This window comes from Myxine glutinosa, chromosome 3 (assembly GCF_964187855.1).
Source record: "Myxine glutinosa chromosome 3, kmMyxGlut1.1, whole genome shotgun sequence".
NCBI classification, from domain to species: Eukaryota; Metazoa; Chordata; class Myxini; order Myxiniformes; family Myxinidae; genus Myxine; species Myxine glutinosa.
Window position 1 is genome coordinate 144,675,881 of NC_136263.1, and position 21,427 is coordinate 144,697,307.

Here is a 21,427-nt window from a genome sequence, read left to right on the forward strand (position 1 = left end):
TTTTCATCGTACACTTTTCATCGTACACTTTTCATTGTACACTTTTCATCATACACTTTTCATCGTACACTTTTCATCATACACTTTTCATGATACACTTTTTATCATACACTTTTCATCATACACTTTTCATCATACACTTTTCATGATACACTTTTTATCATACACTTTTCATCATACACTTTTCATCATACACTTTTCATCATACACTTTTCATGATACACTTTTTATCATACACTTTTTATCATACACTTTTCATCATACACTTTTCATCATACACTTTTCATCATACACTTTTCATCATACATTTTTCATCATACACTTTTCATCATACACTTTTCATCATACACTTTTCATCATACATTTTTCATCATAAACCTTTCATCATACACTTTTCATCATCCACTTTTCATCATCCACTTTTCATCATACACTTTTCATCATACACCTTTCATGATACACTTTTTATCATACACTTTTCATCATACATTTTTCATCATAAACCTTTCATCATACACTTTTCATCATCCACTTTTCATCATCCACTTTTCATCATACACTTTTCATCATACACCTTTCATGATACACTTTTTATCATACACTTTTCATCATACACTTTTCATGATACATTTTTTATTATGCACTTTTCATCATACACTTTTCATCATACACTTTTCATCATACACTTTTCATCATACACTTTTCATCATACACTTTTCATCATACACTTTTCATCATACACTTTTCATCATACATTTTTCATCATACACTTTTCATCATACACTTTTCATCATACACTTTCTTCTCTTTTATTCAAGGCCTGGCCTCGATATAGTCCATGACTGGAGCCTCCAACATAAAGAAAAAAGAGTGGAGTTTAATTTATTTTGTGATTTCCCTTCTTCCTCCCCTGCCTCCCTCACGCCTCCCAAATGTAAAAAAATATACATTTATACGACAACTCAAAACATTTAAAAGACTAACGTGAAATATATTCTGGCTTGTAATCGAACATACTAGCGAGCAATCACACAACTCTGAATCCATCAACCTATGACAACTGGCTGAATTGCACACGCATGATTATATATGTGATGCCTTCGGCGCCTGTGTTGTTTAAAAGGCCACATTTGGACCAATGGTTTGTTGAAAGAAAATACATTTAAAATGTGTACTTGGCAATGCCTCGGGTTTGGGCTCAAGTGCACATCATCCATTCGGCGGTGTAATGGTTAGAGCGTCCGCTCCGAGTCTGGGAGGTCAGCAGCTCAAACCCAGCCGAGTTATTCCAAAGGCTATTAAAATGGTACATGCTCCTTCCTTGCTTGACTTGACGTTCTGCATTTAAAAGGATAGAGCAGGGCCAATTCAGCTAGAATGTCCAAATAGTATGTTGTTTGATACTTCAAGTGCACTTGTAAGAAACACGATTGGTGCCCTGGTACTGACTGGAGAGATTGTCCGTTTTCAGTATGTGCCCATGCTGCACAAGACGGGTCAATCAGAGCGACATGCTTCCATTAACGACCTGAGTGTGGTTTTTACTGCTCAACTCATCCCTTGCAATCGGAGGGTCCATCCCACAACTATCATCAATAAAGCAACACATCCGTCCACTTTTGCCCAGCCATGCAACCAATTCCCACAAGCAACCATTGGTCAGGGACACAATGGAGTCGACAGCACGATGCCCGTGACAATGTTGTTTGTCGTATTTACGAATATGGCAAGATTCGATATTCTGTGATCTTCTGCATTGTGATGGCCACCATTGGGTTTATCATCGACGGAGTTGATGTTCTGCCCACGCCTGTTTTGTGGAGGAGCACAACTTGGTGTGCACCTGCATGCGTGCACAGCAACAACAACCTTTAATCCTGTTGACCATTTTATCCAAGCAGCAGTTGATATATCTGCTTCCACAGCCATTGAAATTCACCGTTTGGCCTGGCGTTGGCTTAGCGGTTAGGTTGCCGGCTTGGGATCCTCGGATCCTGGGTTCGAATCCCGGTCGATTGCTGAATTAACGCCAGGGGGGTTGACTGAGCCTGTCATCCTTCCGAGGTCGGCAAATTGAGTACCAGCCTGCTGGGATGAATGATCACGGTGTGTACCCCGATTTAGAATAGGTACACCGTATCCCTGCGCATCCTAAGAGCGTGACCAAGGGTTGGCGTCAGGAAGGGCATCAGGCCATAAAAACATTGCCTCAAACAGGGAACCATGATTGTCATGGGGCCCGCAAGGCTAACTCCCGCTCTAGCGGGGAAAAATGGCCTTAAAAAGATCATTCATTCATTTCATTCAGTCAACTCGTTTGGCGTGTCTTGTATCAAAAGGATCATGGTCTTCAACGTCTACCTCGGGCACTTGCTGTCTTGCACAGAGAGCTGTTCAATCGTAGGACTGCCATCCAATGCGCATTTCATGCTTCATGTTACTTGAATGAACATGTATCGTCGGCGTTGTAGCTCTTTTGCTCTGCACGAGGCTACATGAGCAACATCCATGCCACTGGAGCTAACTAACAGTCTTAGCAACATTCATGGCTGGTGTGTATATACGTGTTCATCACATCAACCATTATTCTGATGTTAACCTTGGAAAGAGATTTGCTTGGGGTTTCCGCCATTCATTTAAATTCCGATTTCAAGTATTGTTCGTTTTATGTTGTCCGAGATCCGTTGCCTGTGATACGTTGTGGACCCCACTTGGGTAATTGAGTTCATTTTCCTCATTGGAATGTAAGTCTTGTCATTTTCATTGCACAGCTTGTCTGTTTACTCTGGCAGCTCCCTTTACAATGTTTCTGTAAGCTGTTACAAGCAGATGCAAGTCACGTGGTCCATTCCAGTAAATTGTATCCTTGGCTGAAGCGATGTAAAGATGTGTGCCAACAGAACGTGAAGTGTTTTCTTTTTTGTGCGTCTGCACACGCACGCGCTCCGTTGTGCAAAGTCGTAGACACATCCATGAGTTACCATGCACGGATGTTTTGAGCATCAATTAATTTTTTCAAAACCTCAACAATTTTTTTCTACTTTTCTCACATTGACTGTTATTAATACAGCTTGTTTTGGGGGTGAGAATAAACCAAGCTTTTCATTTGGTAATCTTTAATTCACATTGATCGGAATCCTCAAAAACTTGTGATCATAACAACTCGAAGTACGAGAACGGCACTCGGTGGAGCACATACCTCCGCCAGGCTGAATAGTTTACGTTTTGGATCCGGATATGATGAGCCAGATCTGGATTCCGACCTGCAGCAAAATCTAATCGGCTTATTATTGTCACCTAACCAACTCATCCACCTAGTTTTGTCATAACTCGTCCATAACTTTTGAAAATAGCAGCATATATATCGCTTTTTGCTCGATCTCTCAATGGTGAAGAATCGCTTAAAAATTCTCTGATCTGGATTCGAATCTTCACCAAAATTGAATCGATTCTTCCTTGTCGCATACCCAACCTCTCCACCAAGTTTCGTCCAAATCCATCCATAACGTTTCGAGATATCCTGCTATGTATAGTTTTTGGCCCTATCTCCCAATGGTGAAGAATCACTTTAAAATTCTAGTAGCCAGATCCGGATCTTCACGAAAATCTAATCGTTTTGTCCTTGTCACATACCCAACCTCTCCGCCAAATTTCGTCCGAATCCGTCCACAACTTTTTTGGATCTTGTTCACAGACAAACAGACAGGGGTGAAAACGTAACCTCCATCCACCTTCGGCGGCAGAGGTAAAAATAGAAACAGCAATCAGGGATTGCAGACACTCGGCAGGACTAGTTTTCTGTTTGGTTTGTGTGGTTTTGTGTTGTGTATTTTGTGTGCTGCAGATATTCATAAGTAGCACATCCATGGGAATCTCAGTGCTACATGCCCCCCTCAGCCGCCTGACCGGTTTCATCACCTGTTGGCGAGTCATCAGCGACAGTATCGACAGAAATGTGCACCACCTGAGGCTCACAAGCATGTACCACGTGCAATGCCACAAGCAGTTAACATACAAGTAACAAGACCCAATCACGTCTCTAACCCATAATTGGAGGGAATAACAAATCAGTTCTCACCTAATAAATGACCCCATGTGGCTGGAGTTGTTAAAAATATTAATTGGATGGGTTGAGTGCTGGACAACACAGGCAACAAAAAGCAATGAAGTTCAATTTCAATGATGAACTCCTTAACATGCACTTCATGACCAAAAGTATGTGGACACCTGAACATCACACATCTCATTCCAAAAGCATGGGCATTAATATGGAGTTGGTCCCACCCTTTGCTGCTATAACAGCCTCAGCCTTTCTGAGAAGGCTTTCCACTCGATGTTGGAACAATGCTGCGGGGATTTGCTTTCATTCAGCCACAAGAGCATTAGTGAGGTCGGGCACTGATGTTGGGTGATTCGGCCTGGCTCACAGTTGGCGTTCCAATTCATCCTAAAGTTGTTTGATGGGGTTGAGTTCAGGGCTCTGTGCAGGCCAGTCAAGTTCTTCCACACCGACCGCGACAAACCATTTCTGTATGGACCCTTGCTTTGTGCACGGGGACATTGTCATGCTGAAACAGGGAAGGACCTTCCCCAAACTGTTGCCACAAAGTTGGAAGCACACAATCGCCTCAAATGTTATTGTATGCTGTAGCGTTAAGATTTCCCTTCAGTGGAACTAAGGGGCCCGAACCATGAAAAACAGCCCCAGACCATTATTCATCCTCCACCAAACTTTGCAGTTTGCACGATGCATTCGGGCAGGTTGTGTTCTGGCACCTGCCAAACTCAGATTCGGCCTGATGGTGAAGTGTGATTCATCACTCCAGAGAACGTGTTTCCACTCCTCCAGAGTCCAATGGTGGCGAGCTTTACACCACTCCAGCCGACGCTTGGCATTGCGCTTGATCTTAGGCTTGTGTGCGGCTGCTCGGCCATGGAAACCCATTTGATGAAGATCCCGCAAAACAGTTATTTTGCTGACGTCATCAAAATGACAAATGCTGAATCCCGACAAACAGTGTGCTTCCAGAGGCAGTTTGGAACTCTATAGTGAATGTTGCAACCGAGGACAGACAATTTTTACATGCTACACGCTTCAGCACTCAGCGGTCCTGTTCTGTGAGCTTGTGTGGCCTACCACTTCGAGGCTGAGCTGTTGTTGCTCCTAGACGTTTCCACTTCACAATAACAGCATTTACAATTGACCGGGGCAGCTCTAGCAGGGTAGAAATTTGACGAACTGACTTGTTGGAAAGGTGGCATCCTATGGCGGTGCCACGTTGAAAGTCACTGAGCTCTTCAGTATGGCCCGTTCTACTGCCAATGTTTGTCTATGGAGATTGCATGGCTGTGTGCTTGATTATATATACCTGTCAGCAATGGGTGTGGCTGAAATAGCCGAATCCACTCATTAGAAGGGGTGTCCGCATACTTTTGGTCATGTAGTGCATATCAAGTCCAAAGGTAACGTGTATACATGTAGACGAATGATAACAAATTTACAAATGATGAAAAAAAGTTTTTGGAATGCCACAGTCTACCTTTACATTCTTTTCTTTGTTTTCTTGTTGTATTCCAATACATGACATGTCATCAATTAAAGTGTTGGTCGAATAATTTTTCATATTATAATTAGATTTTCCTTTTAAATTACTAAGATATTGCCATGATTAGAAGTCTTTTATATGGTCAGAAATTACTGTGAATGCAGAAGGAACCCTCAATAAACCTCTGGCATCTGTAGCCCCTGTCGTAGTCTGTCGTAGTCGGACAGACCTGTTGTAGTCGGACACTAGACCATTTGCCTGGCCTGTCGTAGTCGGACACTAGACCAGCAATATTTCATTCAGACCTGCAACTGAAAAGAATAAATACATCAATTATATTGGAGTAGCTATTTCACAGTGCATGTTAGAATAAGTGTAAAGTACTTGCTGTGATTGAATAAAAGGTGTCGGGCCACATGTTCAGAAAGATCGAGTCCCCTGCCAAAGTGCCTGTTTTGAAGCCCCCACTTTCACCCCTATCTGCATTCTTGAACCTTCCATGATAATTGTCCACATATGGTGTTTTTTTCTTGGTAAGCAGCCAATCGGCATGACCCACAGCGCAATCACCGGTGGTGAATGGAAGGACACCAGACAGGCCAAAGGGTGCTATATATAATGGCATGTTTCGTGGCGTTGTCCAATCAGGGCATCACATGAGTGTGCTCAATGAGGCTGGGAAAGTGTATGAAGGAGGGGCAACACAGTGCGAGATTGGTGTTCTTTTGGCCGCATTCGTTGTCACTCTCCTTCGGCTCTGATGGCAGTCTCTCTCTCTCTCTCTCTCTCTCTCTCTCTCTCTCTCTCTCTCTGGGCAGTGTGAGGCTTTATGGTCCTTCGGACTCTGGTCGCCTGTTTGGTTCCTGTGTGATCGCATGTATATTTGCATACTCCACGGTTCCTGCCCATGCTGCGTTCGTGTTGTGCTTGTGGTTCGAATTGCAGATCATCGCACATAGCGGGAATGAGGACCTCGTGCATAGAGCCGGGACTCGTCACTTCTGCGCGAGCATCGGGTGGTGGAGAGGTTTCATTCTCTCATCTCTGCCTCAACTACTATGTCCAGTGTTCCACGAATTTATGTGCTAATGCCATATTGTAAAGTCTGTCGAGATTTTGAGGGAGCTTCGACGTCCTTGTCCTCTTTCTTCTTCCCTCCTGCCCCCCACCTCCCCCTCTGAAATTGAGACTCTTGGAAAAGCAAGGCGAAAGAGGAGAAAAGAGTAATGCACAACAGCCAGGGCAACAAGCAGGGGAATTAACGATCAGTAAAAGAGGAAGGAGAGGAAATACACCAACAGATCTGAGTGAGGCCTGCAAGAGCACACGACCTGGGGAAGGACACACAACCTCAGCATAAAAACATATGTGAATCCACTTAAGATGCACGAGGACATCAGTTGCCAAGCCAGCCATTCCTTAACGGTTTTGTGCTTGCTGAGTGCTAAAGCCACTTGGTGAGCACTCTACAACAAACTTGGTAACTGAACACACACCTGGCATGTGGGGTATACCCATGTGTGGGTTATATGTGCCTGAAATTTCCTTGAGCACTTTTTTTCCCCAGGTGCGGGGTATACCAAAGGTCGGATTATTTGCGTGAAAATACGGTAGTTACAAAAAAGAGAGAGATGTCTACGGGGTGGTCCAAAGTGGTGTGCAACATTGTATTTCCCAACATTTTTTTCCTTTTATTGGTCGACTTTGTTTGTCTTTTGTCTAATGATACACAGGATGAGTTAAATTTTTCTTTATTAATTGTGAAAAACTGCTTCAACAAGCCACAACTTGTGATATTAGTAGTTGTTGAAGTGCTCAATGTAAGCACCGCTCTCTGTATGACAGCTGCCTCATGGACACCAAAGATGTCTCTAACTCGGTTGAGAACTGGAGCAGGTATGCATTTGATTTCCCATATGATGTTGTTTTTCAACTCCTGCAGTGTATGTCGGTTGTTTTCATACTTTATCATTGAGGGATTCCCATAGATGTTAGTTAGGAGGAGACAGATCTGGGGAGTAGGAAGGCCATCCCATAGATATTAGTTGGGAGGAGACAGATCTGGGGAGTAGGAAGGCCATGGGTTGGCTGTCCATGGAGAAATTAGTCCATTCACCTGGGAAATGACATCTCAAAAACTTCCGAAGCATCATTTGAAATCTATGATGATGCTCCAGCTTGCTGGAAGATGACTGAGTTTATAGTGATGTTTTGCTTCCTTCTCAATGCCTGAAGTAATGTTCTCTGCATCATGTCCACGTATCTATCTGTGTTGACTGATACTTTGTCCGGCTTTATTCTCAAAGAAGAAAGGTCCTAATATTATACCTCAACGTCCGTTAGCACATCAACTTTTGCAACAGAAACTGGTTACCACCGAGGGTGGATGGAGGTTATGTTTTCACCCCTGTCTGTCTGTTTATTTGTTTGTGAACAGGATATCTGAAAAAGTTGCGGACATATTTGGACGAAATCTGGTGGACAGGTTGGGAGTGTGACAAGGCCGAATCTATTCGATTTTGGTGACTATCCAAATCCGGATAAGTGATTCTTCACCATGGAGTGATAGGGTCAAAAACGATATATAGCACGATATTTCAAAATGATGTGGACGACTTGTGACAAAACTTGGCGGATGAGTTGGTTAAGTGACGAGAATAAGCAGATTAGATTTTGGTTCAGGTCTGGATCCAGATCTTTCCTGTCAGTGGGATACAAACCGTAAAATGTTCAGCCTGGTGGAGGTATGCTCTCCACCGAGTGCCGGTCTTGTTCCATATATTAGTGAGGTTGGTGTTCTGCCCCAAATCGCATGTTCTGTTTGTTGACTTGGCTGCTGTGATCGAAATCGGCCTCATCACTAAAGATGTTGGCTTGAAAATCCTGGTCATCTATAACAGCTCTCCTTGTTATTTATTTCGGTCTGTTGCAGTAACTGTATCTTGTACGAATACAGTTTCAGATAGTCATGTATGACTCTGCCAACCGTCGTGCGAAGAAGTTCCACCAGCTGTGCCTGTTGGCTTGTCTATGTTTACGGAAGTCTGCATAGCTTCTCTTACAGCTTCTGTCTTTGAGGGTGTTCTAACTGATGGTTTTCAAGCACTGTGTCCTTTAATTTGGCCTTTCACACTTCCAGTGTCTCTAAACCTAACAACAATACGTTTGTTGGTTTTGTATGGAATTTTTGTATTTGGATAGACCCTACCTAGCTGCCTTTGTGTGGAAACATATTACCTCGCCGCAAAAAGTTTAAAATGAGAGTCCGCTGGGGCAGAGACAAATTGATCGACATGGTTGAAACTTCTATAGAAAAAAAACTTTCAGCTTTGTTCTTTAGGCGACCTGAAAATATTAAGTTGTCACATTAATAAAATAATGACAGCTGTTTGAAAGGTTGCACATCATTTTTGAACCACCCTGGTATATAATATGCACAGAAAAGTTTTGACAGAGATACAAAAACAAAACAAATATATTGCATAGTGGATTCGTATTTTGAACGTGAGTGCTTTGCATAAACAGAGCAGGAAAGTTAACTTGTTTTATTGCTCCCATGCAGTTTATCAATGCATGACTGTGGAATGTTCATCAAATATCCTGCAGCACTTTATACAATTTATCCAATGTGTTTGTTCTCCATTTGACTTTGTCAGTGCTCATACAGACTTGGCATTTAATATGGAATATTTTTTTTGTTGGGGTGAATGTACTTTTCAAGATGTCTTAGAACCAAAAGTTCATTGGAATTATGTTGAAATTATTCTAGATTTTGTTAATGTGACCTTCAAAAGAAACAAAAACCACATTTGACATTTCGAAACAAATAAATTGATCCTTGAAAGTGATGTAAACTGATATCGAACTCAATTCATGGACAGTACTGTGTTAAACTTATGTACGTTTTCCAGAAGTATCTCTTTATTTTGCACATTAGCCAAAATTGTTTTTTAACAAAAACAAAAGTTAAATTACAACTGGGATTACGGACAGTAAAATTACAGTTCAGTACTTCGTGTAACCCCCACGAGCATTCAGGAGAGCACGTACATGTTGAGGCATGCTGTTCACGAGATTTGCCAATGTTTGGACAGGAATCGCTTGCCATGCAGTGACAATAGCCTGCTGCAATTCACGCACAGAGGTGCTGGTCCAAGTGGTCGATTTGACGCGTTAATTCTGCCCACAAGTTCTCTATCGGATTCATATCCGGGGACATGGCAGGCCACTCCACATGCTCTACACCACGGTCAGCAAGAAAGTGTTGGATCATGCGAGCATGATGAGGCCGTGCATTGTCATCTTGGAAGACAAAGTTTCCTCGAAAGGCTGCACGAGCAAATGGAAGCAATGTTTCTTCCAGAATGGCCCTGTACTTGAACTGGTTCAGGTTTCCATTCAGAACAACCAGGTCAGTTTTGCCCCCTGCCTGAAAAGCAGCCCAAACGGTCACCCCACCACCTCCAGCTGGGACTCTTGGCACTATACAATCTTTGTTGTAGGCTTCATGCACTTGTCTGCGCACTCGGACGCGGCCATCTTGACGATATACCAGAAATCTAGACTCGTCACTGAAGATCACGTGATTCCAGTGTCCTGGCTGCCATTGACGGTGCTCTCTGGCCCACTGCAATCGGCGCTGGCGGTGTTGTCTGGTCAGGCGTGGCTTTCTCAGGGGACGCCTGGCACGATAGCCTGCTTGAACCAGTCGTTGGTTGACTAGCCTTCTGGATACAGGCACATTTGTCAGTTGCTGTCACTCAGCCCTAAGCCGATTAGCTGACTTGGTACGGCCATTGCGGACTAACCGGTGCAGCTGGCGATCATCCCTCCTTGTGGTTCTGTGGGGACGTCCTGGCCTCGGTATTGGAGTAGGGACACCCCTCTGAGCATTTCGTTTCAGGATCTTTGACACCTGCCCTTGAGTGATGCCATACTGCCGAGCAATAGCACGCTGTTTCATGCTGTAATTTCGTAAAGCCACCACTCCATGACAAACAGCATTGTCGAGTTGACGGACCATCTCCAGAGGAAGCGGCAATAACTTTTGGAGACGTGCAGCAGTTGTTTTCCACTAATACAGAATGCAACAACCCTTGTATACCCGACTGTGAAGCCAATCATCAAATGCACCTGTCCGTACATTTTGCCACGCCACCTGTGATATAATCCTGTTGTTGACTTCTTGCTGCGACAGACAATCAGTGACATGGTTCTTTTAGCAAATAAATCACCAAAGTGTAAAATAAACTCACCAGATTGATATACTGAGTTAAGAAAGTAAACCCAAGTCACGAAAAAAAAAATATTGCATATTAAATGCCAAGTCTGTATAATCCCATGTCACCGCAATGAGGCCTTTCTGAAATTTGTGCAGACCAATGCGTCTTTGTGAGTGCTCTATTGGCTTCTTCACACTCCAGGTAGTTTTAAACCACGTTGGCTGTATGCTTGCTGTCATTGTCACGTTCGAAGATGCGTCTACCCCCAATGAGATGCGTTCTTGAGGGAATGGCATGATGGATCATAGCTGCCTGTACCTATCAGCAGTTGGTGTATCTTCAATTTTATGCAAATCAAATGACACCCTTATCTGAGATGCAGCCCCACATTCATATAGCTTTAGCTGACTTTACCTTTCCTCAGCATAGGTTTTTGGAAAAACTATACATCCATTGAAGCTGCCTTGCATTAATGTTGATCTTCCCATTCTTGAAGAAACCTTAACAACTGTACTTTCAGCTGGGTCATTCACAACTTTTCTGGATCATTTTCTATCTCATGGAGAAGATGTCTTGTAAGAGATTTAGCATCACTTTTGGAAAGTTTGGGCTTTCTTCCTTGACCACTTATTTTGACAGTGTCAGTGTCGCAAATCTTCCTCAGTCTTGTTTGCAGCTCCAACTGATGCATGGAGACGGGCAGCAATCTGCTGCATTATGTAGCTTCCCTTGTTAAGACTTTCATTGATATCCGCTTATCATGTGAAACTTCCTGCATAGTAACAATGGTATTCTCCATAATTCACCACACTCTAATGTTATCTGCACGTGCAGAACTTTCTTATTGCTTGCATGACAACCAATCACAGTGCAAAGTATGAACACACGACTATACAATGGTGCATTTCATTATTACACGTGGGATGTGATTCTCTCATGTGTTATTTGTATTTTACATCAATTTTTACTTCCGCCACTGAAGGTGGGCAGAGGTTATCTTTTTGCCCCTGTCTGTCTATATCTTAGTTTGTCTGTGATCAGCATATCTCAAAGTTGTGGATGGATTTCGACGAATATATTGGTGGATATGTTGGCTGTGTGACAATGACGAATTGATGAGATTTTGGTGAAGATCTGGATCCGGATCCTCCAATTTTTTTATGTGATACTTCACCATTGAGAGATGGAGCCAAAAACCATATGCAGCATGATATCTCAAAGTTGTGGATGAGTTAGTTACGTGACAGGAACAAGCTGATTAGATTTTGGTTCGGGTCCGGATCCAGATGCAGACGATCGGTGGGATACAAAACGTAAACTGTTAAACATGGCGGAGGTATGCACTCTACCGAGTGTCGTTCTAGGTTTCTTTATTTCTATTATTACTTCCAATTACCTTATGCCATGTGCTGTGCCATTGGCAGTATTGTACGTGCAGTGTTTAAGCTTCTACACTCTGCACTGTAAAATGGCCACTTTCAGCTTGCGTTATTAAGGCATTGTAATTATTTTTGCATCTGACAGGACAGGTTCCTCTGGACAGTCATCACCAGCTAGTCGGCATGTATGGAAGGTCAACCATAGATGTGAAAGACATTCAGAGTTGGGTGCAGAAGCTTAAAGAAAGACATGAAAGTATGTGGTAAAACAGAACCTCCTTCCAGATACGCTATTTAGTTAACTAGCAACGGTACCCGCCCTATGGGCGGGGCTTCAATTCGGAGGCCCAAATGAAAAGGCTAAATATCAGAAATCGAAGGCTTTTTTTCTTTTAAACGATTTATATAAACATCCGTTAAATCTCGATCGGTGCAGCCGTTTGTGCGGCACCCGGGAAAATAACGTCATGCGGGAGCAAGTATCAGCAGGATGTGGCAGTGTGGGAGTCCACGTTTCTGATCCTCCTTCATGCCGAAGTAGCCCACCACTTCTCCAAGCATTCCGCTCTTCAGATCCGCCATGAGAGATTTAAGCTTGATGCTGAAGACGCGTGCAGTTAGTACTCCTGTTGTTGTATGTACTCCCGATACGTGTTTCCTTCATTGTAAAAACTACCAAATCAACAGTTAAAAGGATTTTGAGACGATAGGTGTTACGGCCTTGGCAAGATCGATGGAGACTGCGATCTGCTGGCGTATACACCACCCAAATAGCTATGTGGAATTCTCTCATGTAGAGATTAAACGTCGTTTGAACTTTGGCCGAGGTCATTATCTACTTTTAATGATGTTTATATACGAATGATGTTTAATGATGTTTTTATTGGTTTTGGGTCGTCGTTTCCGCATATCTCGTGGGATTGTGAGTTGGAGAGACGGCCGTGATGGCGGGGAGGGGGTTGGAATTCTCTCAAGCAGGGATTCAACCCGTGTCCTTATAAAAGATCTTTGTCCGAGATCACCGAGTCCGATCGGTGCAGCTGTGCAGCGATCAGTGCAGCCGTTTGTGCGGCACCCGGGAAAACGACATCGTCACAATGGAAACATCGTCACAATGAACGTGATGCGAATGTTATGCGGGAGTCCAAACCTGAGAATGCTGGAGATCAAAGCTGAAATTGGAAAAACTAAATAGCCTATTTTACTCCTGGAGATCCCAGGATTACCCACCCAAAATATCGTTGTGATCGGTTCAGCCGATTTTGCGGTACCTTCGAATGGACGGACGGACGGACGGACAGACAGACAGACAGACGGACGGACATTTGGTGAATTATAGTAAGATGATATTAGGCTTGTGAAATAAATAATGAGCAGTCTGTGACACAACGTTGCTTTCATACAACTCCCACTTCCATCATCATTAATGCAACACCGAAAAGTCACAAGGCTGGAGAAGATAAATGTAGAGTTTCTTCTTCTTCACACAATAACAGCTTCTCGCTTCCAGACTGTACAACCAATCATCTTGAAATTGTTCCCCTTCTCGCTTCCAACACAATAATAACTTCTAGCTTCCAGACTGTGCAACCAATCATCTTGAAATTGCACACTTGTTCCCCTTCATGACTTTTTTGTTTTTGTTTTTTTGTATACTGAATCGAGGCTCGTGAAAGAGCTGACATTTACTTCACAAACAAATCAACCAGACAAACAAAATATATAAAAAGAGGGAGCGGAAGACAAGAGAATGGGAAGCACACAAACACTTGAGAGCACACAACATTTAAGAGCAGGGAGATGTGTGGGAGGGAGAGGGCTTGGGGGGAGGAGGCGTGGGAAGGGGGGGGGGGGCTGGGAGAAGTATAAAACACAAGGACACCAAGGACTTCCAGGACAGAAGTTGGTATTTCAAAAAGTGGAATTGGGGTGAAATTATCGGGGATAGAAAAGATCAAGGTTTTGGATGGGGGAAGATAAGAGATGGTGGTGAACAGCTGTTTTAAAGACCTGGAGGGTGGAGTGGGATTGAAGAGAGTGAGGGAGTTTGTTCCAGAGGTGGGAGAAAAGAGGAATGAAGGAGTGAAGGTGAGCAGAGAGTCTTGATTTTGGCAGTTTAACCATAAGAGGGTTGCAGGCAGATCTTGTGCGACCTGTAGGAATATTTGCGGGACAGAGCCCAGAGAGAGCTGGGGGGGGGGCAAGGCCAGAGAGGAGTCGGTAGAAGACGGAAAGACCACCAACCTGCCTGCGGTGAGTGAGTGAGAGGCCCTTGGAGTTAGCTTCATCGCGGGAGATTCCAATGATTCTGAATGCTTTGCTTTCAACAGCGTGAAGACGAGCTAGGTCTGAGGCAGGAGCACCAGCCCAGAGGGGAGAGCAGTATTCCATTGAGCTGCGGATGAAAGCCTTGTTCATGGTGAGGAGCTCAGGTGTGCCAAGGAAGGACTTCGCACGACGGAGGATGCCCAGTCGGCGACTGGCTTTGGAGGCCAGATTTGAAATGTGGTTTTCCCAGGAAAGATCATAGTGATATGGGGGCGGTGTACTTTGAATGTATCTGTACTTGTTTGTTTTCTTGTTTGTTTGTCCGGGCGATATCTCAGCCATCCTTTCAGCTTGGAAGCTGAAATTTCGGCACAATAGTGAGCAAGTCCTTTCTCAAAAACAGTATTTTTTGTTTTTTGATTAATCAATTAATTGAGGAGTTATTTAATTATTAGCGATGAATTAAGTACTTATTTAATTAATCAAATTTCCTTTCTCTTCTGACCATTAACTCAGGCACCTTTTGAGTTAGGAATGGTAAGGGACTTCTACTTTATTATAAAGTTTCACGTCTATCAATGAAGCGGTTCAACAGATATAATTTTTAAAATATTGTCTTTCAATTATTTATCGCTGCCAATCCATATGAGCTATCACAAATTCTAAAAGGGCATTTTAGCAGGCTGACATGGGGAAAATAATTGTGAAGTTTCCATTCAATATGATCAGCATGGTAAGGGAGGAGCTAGTTTTTTTTTTAAGGTTCATGCTTCAAAACGTCTTAGCTCATAAACCATGTGACCTGTGACGTCATGGTTGTTGAACTTTTTGTTCCTCATGGGTATGCGATTATGCTTGCAAAGTTTGGCCTCGATCTCTTCAGCCGTTTCGGAGAAAATTGGTTTTAGTGTTTTTTTAAAGGCTTTTCCCTAAAAACAACATGGCGGCCGAAACACGTGACCCATGACGTCATTTTTTTTTTTCTCTATCAATATATCAACCATCATCAACCGAGATGATACTCAATAAATTTCATCCTGATTGGATGAAGTTTTTTACTTGTGGAATTATGATGTCATCATGGAGGCACCTATGACATCATCATTCACATATTTTATTCTGCATGGAGAGTTCTTTACAATGAGCCATGTCTCAATCCTTTTCTATGCAGCGCTTTCAGAGATATGGAGGTGCAAAGTTTTTAGGTTTTTCAAAAATGGTGCCTGTACTGCCTGACCTATTACGTCATAATTACCATTATAAAATTCTTCAGGTGGAGGTGCTCCGATGGTGAAATTTTTCTGTCAATCTGTCCAACTATTGCAGAGAAAATGATTTTTTAAGGAAATAAATCCGAAACATGGCAGTGGCACAATCGGTTAGATGGCATGAGAAGAAAATGTGTTGTTTCTTCTTCTTCTTCTAACAATAACGTCTTCTGGCTTCCAGACCGTACAACCAATCATTTTGAAATTTTAAACACTTATTTCCCTTGATGACAGCTACATTACATTAAAGTTTCAATTCGATATATGGAGCGGTTGAAGAGATGGAAGCTTTTAAAGATTTTTGTTCAATTACTTATTGTGGCCAAACCTTGTGACTTATCGCAACTTATAAAACACAAGGACACTGCAAGAACTTCCAGGAAAGAAGTTGGTATTTCAAAAAAAGTGGATCTGGGCTGAAATTAGCGGGGGTAGAAAAGATCGAGGTTTTGGTTGGGGGAAGATAAGAGATGGTGGTGAACAGCTGTTTTAAAGACCTGGAGGGAGGAGTGTGATTGAAGAGAGTGAGGGAGTTTGTTCCAGAGGTGGGAGAAAAGAGGAATAAAGGAGTGAAGGTGAGCAGAGAGTCTTGATTTTGGCAGTTTAACCATAAGAGGGTTTCAGGCAGATCTTGTGCGACCTGTAGGAATATTTGGGGGACAGAGCCCAGAGAGAGCTGGGGGAGCAAGGCCGGAGAGGAGTCGGTAGAAGACAGAAAGTCCGGTGAACCTTGGTGAAAATCACTTCGTGAAAATTTCATGCCAATCAGACAAACAGTTGCAGAGAATTTTCACTTAAAATTTTCGGACCTGGAAACGGAGGAGGGGGGGGGGGGGGGGTTTGGGGGGGAGGTTGTGTGGAAGAATACGAAAAATGATAGGAATAACAATAGGTATTCCTCTGCATTGTACAGTATGTAAGGGAAACCTATTATAGGAAGTGGGGAGAAAATAAAAGGACTGAATGTAGTCGGGAGAAAAGACAAAAAAAATGATCATGGCTGAAACTAGGAAAATGTGGACCTCAAAAACCCGGTATGAAAAGTTTGACTCATACTCACGTCGCCACAAATGTTAACAGAAAACCGAACTAGAAGGATACAGTAGACAGAGACAGCAAAATACACAGTAAAAATTGACAAAATGACCGGGAGAACTTATATTTGAGGAAATCAGCAGACGAAAATCGGCACTACCAAGGTTAAGGAACCGGAACCGGAAGTGTAATTTACCTGACTAATTACCCCTTAATTGAGCTAATTAACCGAGAAGTTCACATACTTTTTCCAACAAATAAATTGAACACTGGATCATTTTGCTCAATAAATAAATGAAAAAGTTTTTTTTTTTTTTTTGTGTGCTATTTGTTCAATCAGGGCCATTTTATCTATCATTCGGACTTGGATGAAGATCTGATCACATTTTCGGTCAAATTTATGCAGAAATACAGAAAATGCTAAAGGCTTCACAAACTTTTTCTCACCACTATATATCCCTGAGGAAAGCTTTGCCGTCACATCATGGATGGATTGATGCCAAAAGCATATGGTACTCCTTGGGATCGATGTTGAGAAGTAAATTTTGTTTCCTATTTTGATTCTTCTGTGCTTGATTTTTATATTTGAATGCGCCTGTGCATCCAAGCTTATCATCGACCTCAACTCTTTTGTTCCTCTTTTCTCCAACTGGGGAATTGTACTCTTTATACACACAAAGTATCAATATTCTCTTTTCCATGTCTACTTCTCACGCATGAGTAAATCCCAGAAAATGTCAAGTATAGCGGTGATTTAACTTTAAAAAAGTTAACAAGTGTGATGTTGGTTAGACTTGAAAAGTTGGTTACAGTGGTGGTTTGTCCTGCATTAAGTAACAATTATACTTGTGGTCCCCCTGTGTGACCTTCCTGTTCTTTTGATGCATAACAGCAATCCACTCTGGTGAAAGTTGATCGCTGTTTTGCGCCAACCTTCACCAGACTGAACAGTTTACGTGTTGCATCCACTGATCAGCCGGAACGGCATCTGGACCTCAACCAAAATCTCTTCTTCTTCTTGTCACCTTGTCAACTCATCCACCAAATGTTGTCATAAACCCTTCCACAACTTTTTGAAACATCATGCTATATATCTAGTTAAAATCGTTTTGGCCCAATCTCTCAATTGTGAAGAATCACTTTCAAATTTATAGTATCCGGATTCGGATCCTCACCAAAATCTAATCATTTCTTCCTTGTCACATCCTTGTCCCTCAAACTGTCCACCAGGTTTTGGCCACATCTGTCCATAACATTTTGAGAAATCCTGCCATATATCATTTTGGCCCTATCTTAGATAGACTAATGACTTACAAATTCTCAGATCCGGATTCAGATCTTCATCAAAATCGAATAAATTCTTCCTTGTTCCACACCCAACCTGTCCACCAAGCCCTGTCCGAATCCTTCCGTAACTTTTTGAGATATCGTGCTATATATCGTTTTAACCCTATCCTTCAATCCTGACGAATCGCTTCAAAAATCCGGATGCGGATCCTCACCAAAATTTAATAATTTCTTTCTTGTCACACACACAACGTGTCCACCATGAATTGTCCAAATCTGTCCTTAACCTTTTGAGATATCCTCACAGATAAAAGGGGGTGAAAACATAACCCTCCGTCCATCTTCAGTGGTGATGGTCATTAAATGCAGACGATCTAAAGCGACCAACCCTCAAAATTATTCAAATCTCAAAGCTTCAGTAGCAACTGTTAAACTATGTAACTTTTAAAAAGACATCTCATAAACCTGAATGTATGTGAAACAAAACCAGTTGTGAAACAATGGCTGTTCTGTGACATAATAGTGGTTTGAAGATGCTCTGCAAATGCTCTTCACTTGATTGGTCGCCATACGCAGTCTCCCTTGTGCTGGTTGAATTTGTCAGCATAGCACAGCAATACCATTGCTTACTTTGTAAGGTAACTGAAACTCCATCACTTGAGGTGCGCCCAACACAATGATTGTGCCATTGGAGCCTCTCGCTCATTGCAATATCTGTTCAATTCCCAATTTTATACACGTGTTTTTCATTATCAGTCAGTAGTTCAGTTTATTGCACTGGCATTTGTTCAAAATGTAGATTCCCTACCATTTTGAGGTTTACTAAACGTAATCAGTCGAAACGTTGGTGTGTGGTGTGTGGTGTGTATTGTATGTGTGCGCACATTGCCAAATTGTGCAGAAGAGAATCTTGTGAGAAGTATGTGGGGAATGATTATTACACTGTAAATCATCCCGAGGATGTGCAGAAGGAACTTGAAGCAGGCATAGTGAATAGATATGTTATCCTGATTTCATGCTGTGCAATGATTGAGCCCTTTTGGGCAATGTGGGTTGATGTGGTCGGTTGGTTGGGGGAGGGAGAGGTGAGTAAATTGACAAATTGAGAACAGTCGGAGAAAAGAAGATGCTGTTCGCAAAGATAGTGTATGGCAGATTGAGGAGGTTATGTTTTCACCCCTGTCTGTCTGTCTGTCTGTTTGTTTGTCTGTCTGTGAACAAGATATCTCAAAAAGTTTGTGACGGATTCGGACGAAATTTGGCAGAGAGTTAGAGTATGCGATACGGACGAGATGATTCGATTTTGGTGAAGATCTGGATTCGGATCCGGCTAGTAGAATTTTTTTAAATGATTCTTCACCATTGGGGATCGGGCCAAAAACGATAAATAGCACGATATCTCAAAAAGTTGTGGACGGATTTGGACGAACTTTGGTGGAGAGGTTGTGTGTGTGTGACAAGAACTAATGAATAAGATTTTGGTGAAGTTCTGATTATGGATTCGGATATGAGAATTATTTAATTTGTAACTGAATCTTCACCATTGAGAGATCGGGTAAAAAGCGATATATAACATGATATTTAAAAAAGTTATGGATGAGTTATGACTAAACTTGGAGGACGAGTTGGTTAGGTGACAAGAACAAGCCGATTAGATTTTGCTTCAAGTCTGAATCCATATCCGGCCTATCAGTGGGATACACACCGTAAACTGTTCAGCCTGGCAGAGGTATGCTCTCTACTGAGTGCCGTTCTAGTTTTTTGTTATTGCAATGAAAATGTTCAATTTTGATGCATTCATACCCAGGGTCATTCATTTTGATGGGGAGACGTTAATCTTGTGTTTGTGGGTCTAAGACTGATTATATGGGATTTTCTGTGAATATGGTAATTATGCAAACTTCCAGAGACTGATCTCCATGCTGATGATTCCATCTGAGAGTTTTTAGAAAATGTTTTCACCAAATGCAGTTTGCGTTGAACCCATGCCTGAAATCCGCTTATTGTTGTGATAGGCCAAGCTGCAGTCTTTGACAGCCAAGGTTTTGGTGAAGATTCTGTGGTTTTGCTGAAATTTCGCCCCAAACAATGTTCATGCACCCACTCTGCTTTCTGTCTTGACTTGCTTGGCAGATAAACCCATGTCCATTGGATACTTGGGTAACAACAAAGGCCTATATATGGTGTGTAGCTGCAGAAGCGTCTATGAGGGAATAGGGAGGAGAGCATATGCAGACTTGGCATTTTATATGGAATATATATTTTTTCTTGACGGGTTTACTTTCTGAACTCGGTATATCAATCTGGTGAGTTTCTTTTACGCTTCGATGATTTCTTTGTTAAAAGAACCATATCACTGATTGTCTGTCCCAGCAAGAAGTCAATAACAGGATTATATCACAGGTGGCGTGACAAAATGTACGGACAGGTACATTTGACGATTGGCTTCACAATCGGGTATATAAGGGTTGTTGCGTTCTGTATTAGTGGAAAACAACTGCTGCACGTCTACAAAAGTTATTGCCGCTTCCCCTGGAGATGGTCCGTCAACTCGACAATGCTGTTTGTCATTTAGTGGTGGCTTTACGAAATTCCGGCATGAAACAGCATGCTATTGCTCGGCAGTATCACATCACTCAAGGTCAGGTGTCAAAGATCCTGAAACGAAATGCTCAGAGGGGTGTCCCTACTCCAATACCGAGGTCAGGACGTCCCCGCAGAACCACAAGGAGGGATGATCGCCAGCTGCACCGGTTAGTCCGCAATGGCCGTACCAAGTCAGCTAATCGGCTTCGGGCTGAGTGGCAGCAACTGACAAATGTGCCTGTATCCAGAAGGCTAGTCAACCAACGACTGGTTCAAGCAGGCTATCATGCCAGGCGTCCCCTGAGAAAGCCACGTCTGACCAGACAACTCCGCCAGCGTCGATTGCAGTGGGCCAGAGAGCACCGTCAATGGCAGCCAGGACACTGGAATCACGTGATCTTCAGTGACAAGTCTAGGTTTCTGGTCTATCATCAATATGGCCGCGTCCGAGTGCGCAGACAAGTGCATGAAGCCTACAACGAAGATTGTATAGTGCCAAGAGTCCATGCTGGAGGTGGTGGGGTGACCGTTTCGGCTGCTTTTCATGCAGGGGACAAAACTGACCTGGTTGTTCTGAATGGAAACCTGAACCAGTTCAAGCACAGGGCCATTCTGAAAGAAACATTGCTTCCATTTGTTCGTGCAGCCTATCGAGGAAACTTTGTCTTCCAAGATGACAATGCACGGCCTCATCATGCTCGCATGATCCAACACTTTCTTGCTGACCGTGGTGTAGAGCATATGGAGTGGCCTGCCATGTCCCCGGATATGAATCCGATAGAGAACGTGTGGGCAGAATTAACGCGTCAAATCGACAACTTGGACCAGCAGCCTGC

At 42.8% G+C, this 21,427-nt stretch overlaps 1 protein-coding gene across 2 annotated transcripts in view; it reads left to right on the forward strand.

Moving 5' to 3' along the window:
- Positions 1 to 21,427, forward strand: part of CHLSN (cholesin) — a 174,558-nt gene that overhangs the window by 65,443 nt on the left and 87,688 nt on the right. The window lies entirely within an intron of this gene.